Raw genomic sequence first — 17,007 nt, 5'->3', positions numbered from 1 at the left:
CGTGCTCGTCGAACTAGTCGTGGACGAGGTCGAGTGGCTAGATTTGCAGATCCGATTGATGAGATACGAGTAGATCCCCCACCTCCGATAGGTGATCCTGCTCCTACGACCCCAACGAATATGCCACCTACCGATGGTATTGGCATGACTACACCGATCATAGGAGCGACCGATATTGAGTCAGAGTCTACTGGAGTTGCATTGGATGAGAATTTTAGTAGACAGTTTCTGCAGTTAATATAGGGAGCAGTTAGAGCTATTGGTGTTGTATTTGAGGTTCCTATTTCACAAACGTTGATTGCCAATGGAGTTAGAACTTTTGGGGGACAGATTGGTGGAGCTCCTACTGAAGCTGAGGATTGGGTCCAGGATACAGAGAGACGCATGGATCAGTTGGGTTTGGACTCAACTAAGAGATATCTGGGTGCTGTAGCAATGTTAGATGGTAATGCCTACACTTGGTGGGAGTCAGTGATCAGTAGTGTTCCTACCAATCGTTTGACCTGGAATTTCTTTAAGGATCGCTTTCGGAGTCGTTTTCTGGGAGAGCGCTACTTAGATCAGAGATGACAACAGTTTCAAGACTTGGTTCAAGGAGACATGACTATTTATGAGTATGAGATCGAGTTCTTGAAGTTGCTGAAGTATGGATTCAGTATGGTACCTACTGAGAGAGATCGATGTAGTAAATTTGCCATTGGACTCAGATACGAGCTGCGTAGGCAAGTTGTAACCCATCAGGATGAAATATTTGATGTGCTGGTGGGCAGAGCCAAAGATGCTGAAGAGGTGGAGGTTTTAGTTTCTGGTAGAGAGCGTGTTGATCAGGAACGATCTAAAAAATTTTTAGGCCCGATGGAGTCATCAGCACAGTCCGGGAAGAGGACTCGTACTTCAGCCCCTCAGAGAAGTAATACACGTTTCAGGCCTGCAGCATCCTCACCGTTAGTTGGCAGTCGAGGCGGTTACTCGTCGTATTATAATGGGCCCCTTTGTGAGTATTGTGGTAAACAACACTCAGGAGAGTGTCGTAAGAAGATGGGTCTTTGCTATCAGTATGGATCTAGTGGTCATTATCGGAGGGATTGTCCTCAGCTAGTTTCGTTTGAGCAGACCACTACCCAGACTCCTGTGCGTTCGCAGACTACAGTACAGACCCCAATTAAAGATCGTAGTCAAGGAAAGACTCGAGGATTAGCGTCCAGGACAGACAGTAGAGCCCGACCTCAACAAAATAGAGGGCCAACAGCTTCTGAGGCTAGACAGCCAGCTTTGGTTTATGCAACTAGACGTCGTGATGACAGAGATGAGCCTGAGGTTATAGCAGGTACATTTACTATTTATTCTACCCCATACTTTGCATTATTGGATAATGGCTCCACTCACTCCTATGTATCGAGCTCAGTATCTCGAAACCTTCAGATTCCAATCGAGAACACTGAAAATACTGTTACAGTTACAAGTCCAGTAGTACAAGCGGTATTAGTGAATAAAGTATTTCGGCGTTGTCCTCTCGAGGTTCAGGGAGAAATTTTTCTCGCTGATCTTATAGAACTTCCTTTAGGGGAGTTCGATCTAATTCTTGGAATGGATTGATTGAATAAACATAAGGTAAAGCTGGATTGCGAATACAAGCGGGCTACTCTGAAGACTTCAGATGGTCGGACTGTTGTGTTAATTGGTGAACGGCGTGGTTATCTCTCCAATATAGTTTCAGCGATGGAAATTGATCATATGATCCGGAAGGGATATGAGACCTTCGTTGCTTGTATTTTGAACACCAAAGGTGCATTATCCACGATCGAGGAGATTCGTACAGTTAGCGAGTTTCCTGATGTTTTTCCGGAGGAGTTGCCTGGGTTACCTCCTGATAGAGAGGTAGAGTTCGAGATTGAGACTTATCTGGGATCTTCACCTATTTCTATGGCACCTTATCGTATGGCTCCAAAGGAACTTAAGGAGTTGAAAGTCCAATTGCAAGAATTATTCGATCGAGGATTTATCCGACATAGTACTTCACCATGGGGAGCTCCAGTTCTATTCGTGAAAAAGAAGGATGGGTCGCTAAGATTATGTATTGACTATCGGAAAATGAACAAGATGACGGTCAAGAATAAATACCCATTACCCAGGATTGATGACTTATTTGATCAATTGCGAGGAGCTACTGTATTCTCTAAGATTGATCTTCGTTCGGGGTATTATCAATTGAAAGTTAAAGGATCTGATGTTGCAAAAATGGTCATTCGCACTAGATATGGTCATTATGAATTTTTAGTGATGCCTTTTGGTTTGACGAACGCTCCTGCAGCTTTCATGGATTTGATGAATCGGGTGTTCCGACCATATTTGGATTAATTTTTGGTGGTATTTATTGACGATATTCTGAGAATAAAGCAAGTGTGAGTTTTGGCTTCAAGAAGTGTCATTTCTGGGGCATATTATTTCTGCGCGAGGTGTTCAGGTTGATCCCAGCAAGATAGAGGCTATTATGAATTGTAAACGACCTAAGAACGTATCTGAAATCCGCAGTTTCTTGGGCTTGGCTGGTTATTATCGACGTTTTGTTGAGGGTTTCTCGATCATTGCTTCTCCTTTGATAAAGTTGTTAAGGAAGAATGTGCTATTTGACTGGGGCGAGGCACAACAGGAGAGCTTTGAGAAATTAAAGGCGGTTTTGACTCAAGCACCGGTGTTGATTCAACCAGAGTCCGGGAAGGATTTTACAGTGTACAGTGATGCTTCACATTCAAGACTTGGTTGTGTTTTAATGCAGGAAAGTAAGGTGGTGGCTTATGCATCCCATCAGCTGCGGCCGCATGAGAGTAACTATCCTACTCACGATTTAGAGTTGGCAGCAGTAATTTTTGCCTTGAAGATTTGGAGACACTATCTTTATGGAGAGAAGTGTTACATTTTCATAGATCATAAGAGCTTAAAGTATCTTCTGACCCAGAAGGAACTTAATTTGAGACAGAGTCGCTGGTTAGAGCTTCTAAAGGATTATGATTGCGTGATTGATTACTACCCTGGTAAAGCTAACATTGTAGCAGATGCTTTGAGTCGAAAGACGGTATCGGAGTTGAGGTCTTTAATGGCCAAGATGAATTTATATGACGATGGCACTTTGTTAGCAGAATTGCAAGTTAAGCCGACCTTGGTTGATGAGATCAAAGCTAAGCAGCCCCTTGATAGCTCCTTGCTTTCCATCTTTGAGCAAGTAGAGCAGGGGACAAACTCAGATTACGCAATTGATCAGGATGAAGTTTTATGCTTTAAAGGTAGATATTGTGTGCCTGATGATGCTGAGTTGAGGCAGACTATCCTTACTGAGGCTCATAGTAGTCCATATGCTATGCACCCCGGAGGAGATAAGATGTACCGGAATTTGAGAGAGAGGTATTATTGGATTGGTATGAAGAAAGACATATCTGACTTTGTGGCTAGGTGTTTGACTTGTCAGTAAGTTAAGGCAGAACATCAACATCCATCAGGTTTGTTACAGCCTATCAAGATTCCTAAATGGAAATGGGAGCGTATTACTATGGATTTTGTTACTGGCTTGCCTATGACTCCTTCGAAAAAAGATTCAGTTTGGGTGATTGTTGACAGACTTACAAAGTCAGCTCACTTCATTCCTGTGTGAATAAATTATACTTTGGATAAGCTGGCAAGATTGTATATTTCAGAGATTGTCATATTGCATGGTGTTCCATTGTCTATTATTTTTGATCGAGATCCGAGATTTACTTCGAGATTTTGGAAGGCGTTACATACGGCTTTGGGAACAAGATTGGATTATAGTACATCCTTTCATCCACAAACTGATGGTCAATCTGAGAGAGTAATTCAGATTCTGGAGGATATGTTGCGGGGTTGCGTAATCGATTTTCATGGTAGTTGGGAGAACTTTTTGCCGTTGGCTGAATTTGCTTACAATAACAGTTATCAGACTAGCATTCGTATGGCACCCTATGAAGCACTCTATGGGCGTAAATGTCGCACTCCGATCTGTTGGACTGAGTTGCATGATAGGAAAACGTTGGGACCTGAGTTAGTGCGAGAGACGGAGGACTCAGTCAGATTAATCCGTGACCGTCTGAAAGAGGCATTTGATATGCATAAATCTTATGCAGATCAAAGAAGGAAGGATATACAGTTTGAAGTGGGAGATCAGGTCTTTTTGAAAGTTTCACCCTGGAAGAAAGTATTGAGATTCGGGCGTAAAGGTAAATTGAGTCCAAGATTTATTTGACCATTTCGTATCTTGAAGAGGGTAGGACCTGTTGCATATCAGCTTGAGTTGCCTTCTGAGCTAAGTCGTATTCATGATGTCTTTCATGTATCAATGTTGAGGAGATACCGTCCAGATCCAGGTCACATTATTCAGGTTGAAGAAGTAGAGCTGAGACCTGATTTTTCATATGAAGAGGAACCCATTCAGATCTTAGAGAGAGATGAACGAGTTCTTCGGAATAGGCGAATTCCAATGGTCAAAGTTCAGTGGAGTAATCGAGGCCCCTCAGAAGCTACTTGGGAGACATTGGAGTTAATGGAGACTCAGTTTCCTCAACTATTCTCATAAGGTAAATTTCGAGGACGAAATTTCTTGTAGAGGGGGAGAATTGTAACAACCCGACTATTTACAAAATAATATTAATTGAAATTGGAAGTAAATTGTGAAAATGGGTGAAATTAAGTGACTAAAGTATAATTTATGAAAACATGTATGCCATTTTCAAAGTAAAGGAAATTCAGGGACCAAGCCCTGAATTTCCCCTAAAAGTGTCGGCAGGTTTGGTTATAACTAACGTGTTTTCTGATTTCAATCAGAAAACACAAGCTTTTCTTAAATTTTCACTCCTCCCGTACCTCGACTTTCAAGTCCGATTCCGACGCCGTTCGACATCCGATCGTCAAATTGAAACCACCATCGTGTTCGTTATCGAGTCAGGAACAATCCCCTTAAATTAATTAAAGCGAAATGCTGCTAAACGTCGGGAATTTCAAGTCAAAGCATCGATGTTTTTTTTTAGCTCTATCGCCGAGAAAATCTCAAATTCACCGCCGATCGTTGCTCAGTTTACGACACCTCCTGCACCATCGTGTTCCTTGTGTCGTTTCGAGTTCACCGGTGTCAACCTTGTCCGCCGTAGACGGCGGCGCGTGAGGAGGTGGTGCAGTCAAAGATTCGGCCGATTTGAAATCAAGCTCTCCGCCGTTTAAAAATTTGAACCGATCGTTGTAAGTATCTCGAAATCGCTCAAAATAATATTTAGAAATTTTTCCAGGATTTGTAGGGCCCCGGAGGACGCCTCACATGCCACACGCGCCGCCGCAGGGCGAGTGGCTGCTGGAAACCGGTTCTGACCGGTTTCGACCGGTTCGAACCGGTTTGACCGGTCTGACACGACCGACCGACCCAACCCGACCATTGACCCGACCCGACCCGACCGTTGACCGTTGACTTTCTTTGACCAAAACTTAAAATGGCTTTGACCGAGCATTAAACGACCGTTAATCTTTTCTGAGTATACCTATCCTGATAGTTTTCGACGTGCCAAATCCGTTTCCGCTGTCTGTTTCATCAAATTCGAACCCGAAGGACTCCAAATCGATGGTCAAAGTAGTTGACTTTGACTTTGACCAAGAATCTGAATTTTCGAAAAGTCATACTTTATGTTTTTTGACGTCCTGATTCCGATTCTGCAATTCGTTTGGCCAAATTCAGACTTGAAATACTCCAAATTGATAGTCAAACCCAAAAAATGCTTATATACTTAAGAAGTCTAGTTTTGAACAATTAAATAGGATTTGGGACTGATAGATTATTATTGTTTGAAGGTACAAGAGACTCTCCGGATCGTTCGACAACTCGACCCAGCTCTTCTAGATTAGTTAAACCACGTGTGCCATTATTCACGCATTTGAAAACTGTAGCAGAGCGTGGTGAAACCAGCAATCAGTAGATTTGCTATTTGAACCTATTGTCGAGGTCTGTTCCCTACTTATTACTGAACTGTTTTATTGGTTTTAATATGTAGTACACCGAATTCATTGGTTATTGTTTTATGGATGCACCAATTTAATGTAACAATTTATGGAATATGGCTGCTATCTAATTTTTGTTTTGAAATGGTATATGATTACCATGTTTTTGGATTTATGGAATTTATGTCACGGTGCAATTGAATTTTGGAATTGAATTACGATGGAATAGCTCTGATCAAGCTAAATGGGCCTAATGTGACTCTTGAGGGCCCCAAGATGTTTCATTAGGTCGGCTTTCCTTTGCTGTGTGCTTTGGGTAAGCTATATGGACTTATTGACTTGGGCTTAAGGATACAAGCTTCAGAGCCTATCCTTAAGTCGGCTTTCTTTTTGCTATGTGCATAAAGTAAGCTATATGGAAAATAATTTTGGGAACTACTGATGGTGTACTAGAAAATGGTTTAAACTATGATTTTCAAAAGTTAAACTCTTTTATGAATTTGTGAGATTACTGGACTATGATTTGTACCTATTGACATTTTATGGAAATGTTGGGACACACTGAGCCTAGCTCATCTTTTGAAAATGTTTTCCCCCTTTCAGATACTGTTGGTTAGATACCTCGGTTCGAGCACTTGGAGGATCAACATATCTCTTGAAGTAAATCAGATTGTAATGCTTTTATCTTGCAAGTTGACTTTATTTTAGTGACATGGACCTTATTTTAAATATCGGATTTTATAATGATGACTCTTTTGCTATTACTGCTCGATTTATTGCGATTTTGAATTTGAAGACATGTTTTAAATTAAATTATTATTTATTGGTACTATATTTACGAGTTGGATTTTGATAGTATAATTTGTTTATAATTTCACGTTATTTATAATGTGATTTAATATTGATAGAATAACGATTTCGGAAAATGTCTTTAATAATCATAATGTGATCCACTAGACTTAGTCGAAACGCATAGGCCGGGTCTAGGGGGTTACACCCCCACGTTAGAATTTTAAATATGTTGTAATATTGTGGTATCATTGTCACAAATTAAGAATCTTGGCCAGTTATTGTTACTATTATTTATTGATCAATATTAAAATTTAAATATTCTTTATTTTCAAAAATTGTTTGTTTCAAAACAACTTGAAGTCAACTATACATTTTGAGTCAATCTTAGTTTCGTTATGAAAAATTATTTATTTTTTAATTTATATTATTTTGTGTTCCTTAGTAAGAAAGAATCATCTAAAATACATAAGAACTTGAAATAAGGATGATCATAACAACTTATTTCCATATTATTGAAATTCAAGACGTTTGTAGCTTTTATTTGTAACCCCCTAGACCCGGCCTGAACGCTAGACCCAAACCTAAGCGGTCACATATTTCATCCAAGGATTCTTTTTAATTTTTAAAAACAACATATATGATTACATATTTTAGAAAAAAACATATAAAACACATACATATCAAAATACCACAGAAAACCATATAAAACATTTACGGAACAAAATATCATTAATACGGACATATCCAAAACGATAGCAAAATAGATGTAACTAAATACAACAGGAAAAAATATAGATATATATGTTCGTACAAAGTAAAAGTAGTTGATCTCCCCTGGTGCTAAATCTGCTAGTTTACAGTCTGCTCTTATCTAAAAAGCCCAGTGTGCTCCTTACAGTGTATATATAAAAAACATACAGATAAAATATTTTAGTAAAATTAGTTTATCAAACATGTCTTTAAAATTATGAACACTACCCCCATCCGATCACTTCAGAATGTGTAGGTTCTCGAGAACCATACAACCCCTGCATAATAGTAAGGCTCTGAGCACAAAGCCGAGGAGCCTGCGTATATACTTCCTCCAACAATACCCCCAATGACCATGAATGTGTTCAAGTGAAAACGATGATTAATCCTTTAAAACATGAAAATGTTTCATGCTTGGAAATCATATACAGAAATACGTTAATTAGAAGTCAGACCAGTAACGTACGGTAAATCATATATCGGATAAGCCATATTCAGAAATCAGGTATAAAAATATACCGTAACCAAAAATCATATCAGAAGTGTGCCGTAAATAAGATATCAAATAAACATTATTCATATATGTATTTTAAAATAGTAAGGTAACAACTTCAGGAAACACACCTGTAACAGTATGAGAAATCAGATAGGGAAGCCTACTACTAGGTTTGTTGATCACGCTCTGTTGCAGCGCTAGATCCTACGAATCGGAAAAATCCATTTTTGAATCCTAATATGAATAATCTTAACCTTTATTTAAATAATTTACTGAAACCTACGGGTAATTATCGTAGTACGTGGTTTGGTCGGATCTGACGAACAGACAACACTGGACCTAACGGATCCTCGCTTAGGTGAAACATGAGTACCGTCATAAAATATCTTATTGGATCAATTTCATAATCATATCTCAAATAAATAATAAATTATGCTAAAAATACTAAGCATTTTTGGGTTAACGATCTCGATTCGGGGATTTTGGGTTAGAATATGGCAAAACGGACTTCGAAATCAAATTTAGGTCGTCGAAAAACATAAAATATGACTTTTCAAAAATTTTAACTTTTTCAGTCAAAGTCAACAGTCAACGGGTCAGGTCGAGTCAACAAGTCGAGTCAGATGGGGTCAACGGGTAAAACCAGCCCACTGCCCCAGCTGTTTCGAACTCCCCCAAGCGCAGAGGCGGTGCGTGGGGGCGCGTAGTACCTCCTACGAAATCGGAAAAATTACAGAAAAATTTTAAAAAATAATTTAAGCAATTTTGAGACACTTACGAAGCTCGGTTCAAAATTTTTAATATTGGAGATCTCGATTTCAACACGTTGAAAACCTTGATTGCTTTACCTCCCTCACGCGCTGGCGACGACGAAGACAAGGAGGATATCGGCAGACTCAAAATGACACAGGGAACACGATGGTGCGGGAGGTGTCGAAAACGAAGCAACGATCAACGATGAATTGAAGATTTTCCCGGTGGTGGTGCTAAAAAAAGTCAAAACTTTGAATAGAAATTCATGACGTTTGACAACATTTCACTACGATTGGTTTACGGGGTTTTGTTCATCGGTCTAAGATTAACACGATGGTGGCTTCGAATCGATGATCGACAGTCCGACGGCGTTCGAGATCGGGTTTGAAAAGAGGGTGCGACAGGAAGGAATTTTGAGCAATTTGTTTCTGATTTCAATCAGAAATGAATTGCACGCATATAATGCATTCATGCCAACACTATTTGGAAATATTCAGGGCTTGGTCCCTGAATTTCCTTCAACTTCTAAAACAACCTACAAGTTTTGGAAGTTTTTAATTTAATCCCCAAATTTCACCAATTTTCATAAATATAATTTTTCCTCGTGTTGTTACATTATTTGTTTTAATAAACACATTTTTTATAAACAAATTATGCTTGTGATACAATGATTTATACATAATAAAATTACTTTTTAGACCATCAGTAGTTTCAAATTTTGTGTTTCGTACTTATTAAAAAATATACAGTTGGTGTATATTATTTTAAAAAGATTTTTCAGATGAATATTCAATATAAGACCGGTGAATAAACTAATAAAGGAACTTTGAAACAATTAAAAATTAAAAATAATTGTTTAAGGTAAATGTTTCAATTCATATGATGCAAGTTAAGCAAGATGTATTAAAGAAATACAAATTTTAAAAACTAAAAATAGATTTACTAGTTGATGTTTTTCTATTATGTAAATTAATTTTATTCTTATACGACAAAATGGTAATAATAATTCTCAATATAATTGGAGGATAAGATTAGTAAAGCATGTTGGAGTGTAACGATGGTATATTTCTTAGCTTATCCTTATAATAAAAAAAGTTAAGTTATACGAAAACAAAAAATTGTTTGTACATTTAGTATCGATAAAAATATCTATAGGAATATAGTATTTGAATAGTAAATGCTAAATTGACAGTCCGAGTCAATTCCTCTTATGTTAAAGTTTTGTTCAATACACAAAATTAATTAGTTTTAAATTTTAAACCTCACATAATAGTTTTAATAAGGAAAATATGCTAAGTTTTAAAATTAATTCTAAAAATAATAAATAAATATTTTATTTTATGCTTCACATCATTTTTAAAAATAATGTTGCATCTTTTAAAGAAATCAGGCCCTAAAGTGATTATTTATGTTTGGTGATACTTATCCAATACTAATTCTAGTATGAAAGGTTTTAGTTTTGTCTTCACTTAAATTGCTTCGAGAATGTTATTAAAAATCTAAATCCATAATCAAAGTTGTGTGCTATTAAATCAAGATTACTAATATTTTGTTTTTCAATCACTGTATTCCCTTATTAAAATGTTTGTAGTTTATTGTGTACATAATTTTCCTTAACACGTTTTTATAGAGAATCAAACGAAAGATGTAAATGCCATTGCTTGACCCAATTCTATAGCTAAAGTAATTCAATAAGGATAAACAAATGGTGGTTAAATGTATGTTTTTAAATTATAATGTTGTCGTGTAAGAAATAACATTTAATGCAATTAACCTAAAATATAGAACGTTTTCTTTCATGCCCATGTCCTTTAGCTCTACCTATAAATGATAGTTTTCTTGCTAACATACCTCATTCGAAATTAATCTTGCGACCCACACTAAAGGAACAATACCATTCTTAAGACAACATGGCAATCCTCAATACTTTTTCTTTCCTATTGGTTTTGTTCATAAAGATTGGTGTAGTGATAGCCGTAAACAAGAATGATCGGATAATTAAGGAGAATAATTGTAAAGCTAAAATGGGCATGTCATGCGTCTTGGAAGTTTTTGATAGTATATTCGAAAAGGGGAGCGTTTCTAACAAGTGTATGAATTTTCATATAAAGCACTGAGTGTGCTAAAATGATAAGGAAATCATATTGAATATATGGATTTCCAGATAGGGCATTATATGTGCTAAAATGGTAAGGGAATCATACTGAGTGTATGGATTTCCAAATAAAGCACTAAGGGTACTACAAGGATAAGTAAATCATACTAATGGTATGGATTTTCTCATAGGGCATTTCATGTGCTAAAATGGTAAAAAAATCCTACTAATGGTACGGATATTCGAATAGGGCACTTTGTGTGCTAAAATGAAAGGGGAAGTATACCAAGTGTATGATCTTTCAGATAGAGCACTGAGAGTGCTAATATTAAAAATAAATTTCATGAATTGTATGAATTTCTTATGGAATGTATGGATTCCATTAATAATTGATAAATGAGGTTAATGGCATAAGTAATGCAGATTATAGTATATTCATTGGAATTAAAGATTCTGTGGAGATTAAATATCAGAACATAAATTGTAGGTAGAAATGTTATTTGTGAATAATTATGCCTCACTAAGTAATACTTAACATGTGTTTATTTCACGCGTAGGTTGAATACATCTTGTAAGGAGATATTTGGATATTCGGTCAAGATCGCCTCATCAGTAACCATACGACATAATAGATAGTTTTAGTCATAGTTTAGTCGACATGTAACATATTTTAATAATATAAAAATGTTTTAAATAAATTTAAACGTATATATGTAAATGGTAATTTTATACTGATGAAAGTTTAAGTTTTTATGAATTTATGTGTATTCTACGAAAAATACTGTAGCAGTGCATCGATGGACTGTAGCAGTGCATCGATACATAATTTTGATTCGAAATTTTTGTGCATCGATACACTGTTCACGTTACTGTAACAGTGCATCGCTACACTGTTCAATGTTCACGGTATTGTTCATTATTGTTCATACTGTATAGTACTGTTCATGAAAACATACTTTTTTTAAAATTTGTTTTATTGAAATATAATTCAACAATATATGATTGTATTTTCTTAATATAAGTTCAAATGTTCTTCTATTTGGTAAAAACGGTTTTAATAATGTCAATGTAACATCTCGGACTCGTATCCGGGTCAGATTTGGGTTGGGGTGTTACATTTCCTTTTTACAACGCCTCTCATACCCATATCCTTTAGCTCTACCTATAAATGATAATTTTCTTGGTAACATACCTCGATCGAAATTAATCTTGCGAGCCACACTAAAGGAGCAATACCATTCTTAAGACAACATGGCAAGCCTCAATACTTTTTATTTCCTAGTGGTTTTGTTCATAACGATTGGTGTAGTGATGTCCGTAAACAAGAATGATCAGATAATTAAGGAGAATAATTGTAAAGCTAAAATGGGCATGCCTTGCGTCATGGATTTTTTCGATAGTATATTCGAAAAGCGGAGTGTTTCTAACAAGTGTTGCAGTGAACTCCTATTTTAGGAAAAGTGTGCCACTCGGCATTGGTAAATATCACCCTTGAAAATCATGTAGTCAAACACGTGATGTAACCCCCTCATACCGATGTGGGTAACCCGATTCGATCTGGAGTTTCACATTAGGGCCACCGAAGTGACCCAATGTAAAAATATCAGAAAATTTAAAACTTTTATTAAAACATGTAACTCATAAAATGATTTATGAATACAAAATAAAATTTATCAGTATTCATAAATAAAACAGATTTTTAGACTCATATATAAAACAAAATACAATTACATGTCCCCTAATAACATGTACCATACACTACATGCAACCCCATAAGAACTTCTTTACTGATGTATATTGATGCATAGGTACGATTGTAGTCAAACACATGATGTAACCCCCTCATACCGATGTGGGTAACCCGATTCGATCTGGAGTTTCACATTAGGGCCACCGAAGCGACCCAATGTAAAAATATCAGAAAATTTAAAACTTTTATTAAAACATGTAACTCATAAAATGATTTATGAATACAAAATAAAATTTATCAATATTCATAAATAAAACAGATTTTTAGACTCGTATATAAAACAAAATACAATTACATGTCCCCTAATAACATGTACCATACACTACAAGCAACGCCATAAGAACTTCTTTACTGATGTATATTGATGCACAAGTACGATTCTTTTAATCTAAAAAGGTGAGTAACAAAGTGAGCTTTGGAAAGCTCAGTAATACAGAACTACCAGATGATACTGAAGAACGTGCAGATACAGATAAACATATATTTCCTTATTGGATCCAACATTTACATATTTTTATGCTAAGCGGAGATCCTACTGATATTTCAGGTGGTAACGGACAATGAGATTTCAGTTCAGAGAAACATTTCGGATGACTGAGTTCATGAGATCATAATAGGTTATCTAGCATGTTCCCATAAAACCAATAAAAACAAACATATCTTTTTTAAAATATATTTTTACCCCCCATCATTTCACAATCTGTTTGTGTAGGTTCCTCAGAACAATACACCAAACCTACACAACCTGTAAGGCCCTGAGCACAAAGCTGAGGAGCCTGTAGAAATACTTCCTTCAACAATACCTCCCAATTAAAACATTTTTCTGTCAGTAAACGGAGATATCAGAAATCAAAACAGAATTCAGATAAGATATCAGAATAGAATCTAGATCAGAAATCAGAACAGAATTCAAATAGAAAATCAGATAAAATATTAATGTAAATAGGGAACACACTAGTGTTTACAAATACTATTCAGAGATACTTGATAATCTTATTAGGTAGAGAAACAATGATTTTCAGTTTACCGATTGAAATTCGGAAGTTAGAATCACTATAGGAAGAATTCATTAACTGACGGAATCATCAATTATTCAGAATGAGATTTATCAGGATTATATCTTATTCCAACATTTTTCGTAAACTCTACATAATTAGAAGTGTATTCAAAATCCTTTACATCTGTGTTTCCTATGTTTTCAGATGTGACCAAAGTGATTTGAGTTGATAAGGTAGAACAAAGATTCAATCTATGTTGATTAATCAGATTATTGAACAACTCTGGTTGAACAACTCCAGAACTGATGCTTGTCGACTGGTCAATTCATTGTTTTTCCAAGGTATTCACTCTTTAATACCAAAATGCATATGCATAGATTATCTCCAGAATCATTGTTGAATAGATCTTCCAATGGTTTTTATTTCATTTCCACATTTTAATGATATCAAGAAATGCTGATATATTTGATTCGTGGTTTAATACCCATAGTAATTGTACACTATGTAAACTCGTCAGAGTTTCCAGATTTTTCCAAATCACTCACTTAATCCTCAGTCATTGAGTTTACTTAGTTCATTTAGCAGTCAAGTCCATTTTATTTACTTCGGGGTTTTTCAGAGTAAATCAGATGTTTCTGAATTTCTTATACATATAGTACTTTCGTTCAGTTCAAATTGGTCTTCGTGGTTGATTTGTCTAACAAATATCAAATTATTAGTACTGAATGCGATCTAGAGTTGAATTGAGCTGAATACTTCCAAAATTATCATCGAGCCAAACTTGAGAATATAAACACGCATTCAAGTGACATCTATGTCATACAGGTACTGATATAACACTAGCATTGATTGCTCGTCTTAATATGCGATCTATAACTTTTAGGGGTAGTACAACACTCATATTTTCTTGGATTCCTTAATTAATCCAAAACATTTACTTAGTCTAGGCCATAAGGGTATTTTGGTCATTTTGGTGTTTAGTTTTATTCAATTAATTCCAGAGCTCGAGGATATCCAATCATTCATGAGTTTGGTGTTATTCTTGGTCATTTCCATTGTAACACCCCAATTTAGGTGCTAAATTTTAGAATTATAATGTGGTGGAGTTAATTGGTATTTTGGGAAGAAAATTGATGATTAAATTGAAAATTTTCAAAGTTGGTAGACCGTAGCATCCTAATTTAGGGGCTAAATTTTAGTAATTTTAAAGTATTGGATTTAATGGGTATTTTGGAAGAAATTGGGGATTAAATTAAAAAATTTCAAAGTTGGCAGAATATTTTAAGAGGTACAGGAAATTCAGTGGCTAAACTCATAGTTTAACCATTTTTCTTATATGTTGAAAATATAAACTCATTTCCCATATGTTTCTACAGAAAATTTTCCCAATTTCCCTCCCCATTTGGCCCTAATTTGATCTCCGATCTACTCACCGTCCGGCCTCCATTTGACAAACCGAAACCACCATCATGTTCGTTGTCGACCGATGAACAAAACCCCTCAAACCTTTTGTCGTAAATCATCGTCGTTCGTCGTTAATTTCAATCAGAAGTATCGTCGATTTTAACTCAATTTCTGTTGGTTTTCCGTCGATTCACGTCGATCCAACCATCCATTTTTTACACCTCCCACGCCATCGAGTTCCTTGCATCATTCCAAGTACACCGGTGATCTCTGTGTCTTTGTCGTTACCAATGCATGAAGGGTAAGAAAGTAAAAGTTTTCGATGTTTTGGAATCGAGCTCTCCACTACTCAAAATTGTGAACCGATCTTGGTAAGTGTCTCAAAATGCCATAAAATAATTTTAGAAATTATTTTGGGAATTTTTGGAAACCCCACGACGCCGCAAGTGCCCTACGTGCATCTCCCTGCGCGTGGGGAAGTCTTGGCCGCAGATAAACAAAACTTGGGTACTAGTTTTATAAATATTTTTGTAATGGTGCCTAATATGTAATTAATGTATGTTAGGGTGATATTTGTGTTAAATAGTTTACCATTGACTGCGTTGATCGTTGACCGGCGTTGACCACCGTTGACCAGAATTTTGTCCTGCGTTAACTAGGCGTTGAACGCCCGTTGACTTTTTCTGGGTATACCTATCCTGACATTTTTCAACATCCTGAGTCCGATTCTGAAGTCCGTTTCATCAAATTTGAATTCGGTAAGTTGTTTTTCCCTGATTTATCATCTGATTCGATCCATTTTTCAGAATTAAGTCCCGTTTTTCGACGTGTATACCTCTTTATGCTTTAAGGAACATGTTGATAAGGGATAAATGCATGGACATATATATGATTGGTCTATTATGTATGTTTGATTATGGATGGATTCGAACCAAATACGGTTTAAGTGATAAATTAGTTAAGACTCTATTGAATTACAAGTTCTGTGATTGAGTGATAAAGGGATCAATCATGAATATGTAAATTATAGATGTACTTGGATGATAAATTATATGAATACTTCGATTAGGTAAAATTACAAAAATACCCTTATATTGTAAAACGACAAGAATTTACCCTGGAAGTTGGATAAGAAGTTGTAAATAAATATTGATATGATGAAACTACTGTTATGCATGGAAAATACTAGTTTTTCTTAGGAAATCTGGATAACTGATTTCTAAACCCAATATGGCTTGTACAAGATACTATAAGTTTGATAAGGAATATTTTAAAGTTTGAAGATTATCCAGAAAAGAGATAAACCCTAGAATCTCTTAATTATAATTATCTTCTTTAAGAATTTTAATACCGAAATTATAAGGTTGATAAATTAATAAATTACCCTTGAGAGGGAAAAGTAGCTCGAATTGACCCTGAATGGTAAAGTACTCAAGAAGTCATGCTTAAATCGATGAATTACTAGTTTCATCGTTAAGTTATACATTTATACAGAAAATTTCTGATAATCGGAAAATCTCTAAGTTATGAGTAAATACATGAAGAGTAATTTATCGATGGTGCTGTTTTGACATAATTATTCGAAATGACTGAAATAAATGATAATTTTGAATTTAATAATAAGATCAGATGGATAGAAAGGATTCAAATACACTAGATCTGTAAAATGACCAAATTACACCTGTAATGGAAATGACTCAAGAATATCATCAAGCCCAGGAATGAATGGATATCCTCAAGCTTTGAAATGAATAGAAAAATATTGAGCACCAAAATAACCAAAATACCCTTATGTCCTAGACTAATTAAATGTCTTGGATTAATTAAGAAATTCAAATAAACATGGATGTTTTACTGCTCTTAAAAGTTATGGAACGCAACTTAAGCCGGTCAACTAATGCTAGTGCTATAACAATACTTGAATGGCATAGGAACCACTTGAATGCTTGTTCGTCTCCTCAAGTTTGAATTGATGATA

At 35.8% G+C, this 17,007-nt stretch overlaps 1 pseudogene; it reads right to left on the bottom strand.

Moving 5' to 3' along the window:
• Positions 1 to 8,648: 8,648 nt before the first annotated feature.
• LOC120199413 overlaps positions 8,649 to 17,007 on the bottom strand; it is a 49,518-nt pseudogene continuing 41,159 nt past the window's right edge.

This window comes from Hibiscus syriacus, unplaced genomic scaffold (assembly GCF_006381635.1).
Source record: "Hibiscus syriacus cultivar Baekdansim isolate YM2019G1 unplaced genomic scaffold, ASM638163v2 tig00000340_pilon, whole genome shotgun sequence".
Classification (NCBI taxonomy): domain Eukaryota; kingdom Viridiplantae; phylum Streptophyta; class Magnoliopsida; order Malvales; family Malvaceae; genus Hibiscus; species Hibiscus syriacus.
This window is presented reverse-complemented; position numbering and strand designations above follow the sequence as displayed.